Raw genomic sequence first — 2121 nt, 5'->3', positions numbered from 1 at the left:
GACAAAGGGCCAAATGAAAGCTAATGGGGAGCTGGGTGACTTCAGCCTCTCCCCTTCCTCCTTCCGGGGACTGGGGCTCAAGTCCTTGGCAGAAGAGCGTGCAAATCAAGACCTGGAGCTCAGCTCCGTGCAGATTCCTATTGCCTTTTTTCTTCTCCCGGCGTCCACAGACTGTCTTCGCCCCCCCTCACCACCTCCCACCTAAGGTGCTGTAAAAAATGCAAATCAGTAGAATTTTAAAATTCAAGCCCGTGCCAGGAACACCCACAAACCCTCTATTAAGGCAGATCCTGAGGTGGGTGGTGTGGTCCCAGATTCCAAGCAAAAGAAAGAGGATTCTGTTAGATTCTTTTCTCAACATGGCCCTTGGACTTCAGACATTATCTGTGGCAACCTTGACCTTTCTTTCTGGTATTGGACAAGTGAATGGGACAAGTCAGAATTATGTGTGGGCTGGGGCCAGCCATCCCAAACTGACATGGAAAGCATGAGAAAATGAGTATGGGAAAGGACATGATGGAGACTCTTCTGTCCCTCATCTAAGAAGCATTCCTCTGGGTAACGTTCCCATCTGAGTGTCACCACCAAAAGGGCTTGGGGAGTAAGTCCCAGAGAAGTGACCAGTGACCTGAGAAGGCAGGCCCTGGAGTGGGACAGAGAGAAAGAGTGCCTGGGCCACTTGACCAGGAAGCATCAAGGAGAACACCTGCTGCTACAAGCTCCCCTCCCCCCAATCTGGCCCCTGTTAAAGCTGCCAAGTTCCCTCCCCAGCGGGAAGAGTGGACAGTTTGCAGGCAGGAGTGGGAGAGGCTGTCATGGAATCTGGAGAGCCATGGGCTGGCACTTTTTGGATCCAGGTCTGCTGTTGTCAGCCTGGGTGCCCCTGGCCCTGAAAAGCAAGAAGAAAGAGGGGAGAAAAGTGAGACCGAAAAGAGGTCGACTCCAAGAGAAACAAACTAAAAGGGACAAAAGGAGGCGGAGGCAAAGCCCCAGGAGAGCCTGGGTGACAGAGACGGCTGTGGCGGCCCAGGTGGGGGACGTGCATAATATCTGTCTGAATTCTGGTGGTGGATAGAACAAGAGAGGTGGCAGGTGGGAGGGGGAGGGATATTAAGTCAGTAAGAAGCAATGCGCCTCCCACAACAGAGTTTCGGCAGGCGCCGCTCTCCCCACTTGGGCGATTTCCACGCCCCGCCGCCCACCCCCCGACTCCGAGACTATGATACTTCTCCCGGCCCCCGCACCCCGGCCTCTGCACGTTCCCTCCTCGTTCCCCCAGCCCAGACCCCTGACATCTGGCTGGGCCTCCGCACTCCCGCTCGCGAGCTGCCAGGCGGCGCCCGTCCTCCCGCGCCGGGCCCGCCCCCGCCGGTCCAGCTGCCAGCCCCCTCCCCGCTGGCAGGCAAGTCCGGGCAGACAGCCGGCAGGGCCTGCCCCTGCAACCGCGCCAGCCCTGCCAAGCCCGGCCGCCACGGCTAGGGGGGTGCCCGGAGGTGCCAGCTCCCCTCGAGCGAGCAGTTCCTGGCCGACCTCCTGCCCCGCGCAGGGTTGGGGCCACGCACCCTCCTCCTGGCGCCCCGCGCAGCTCCAGTTGCCTGGCAGCCGCGTCCCGCTCTTTCCGTGCGGGCGCCCGGGTCCCACCGCGTCTCGGGTGCGCCCTCTTTGCTTCCTCGGGTCTCTGGGCACATTTCGGTCTGGGCTTGCTTGGCTCCCTCCGTCTCTCTCACTCGTTCGTGCCTGCCTCCCTCTCAAACAAGTCTCTGCTCCAAGTTTCCTCGGGGCCCCTTTCCCTTAGGACAGGCCCTGTCCTCCGCCTGCTCGCCGTGTGCCCTCCTCTCCTCTCTGGGCCTCGGCCGCGCGCGCGTCGCGGTCCCGGGGTCCTGGCGGAGGCCAGGTACCCGTCGTGGCGGAGCAGCCCTCCCAGCCCCCGGCTCCCGCTCCGCTCTTACCAGCTCCTGTTTGAGGCGGCGCAAATAGCAGTCCATTTCCCTGCTCTTCTTCCTCATGCGCCTATTGGCCGGGCTCGGCTCCACGAGAGAGTCCCAGGATGGGAACACCGGTCCCACCGAAACCGCGCTCGGCCGGCTCGCGGCCCCCGCGCTCCGCGCCTCTCGCAGCGCC

The sequence above is a fragment of the Lipotes vexillifer genome, unplaced genomic scaffold, assembly GCF_000442215.2.
Source record: "Lipotes vexillifer unplaced genomic scaffold, Lipotes_vexillifer_v1.1 scaffold393, whole genome shotgun sequence".
Lineage (NCBI taxonomy): Eukaryota > Metazoa > Chordata > Mammalia > Artiodactyla > Lipotidae > Lipotes > Lipotes vexillifer.
The sequence above is the reverse complement of the archived record's forward strand: the minus strand, read 5'-3'. Positions refer to the sequence as shown.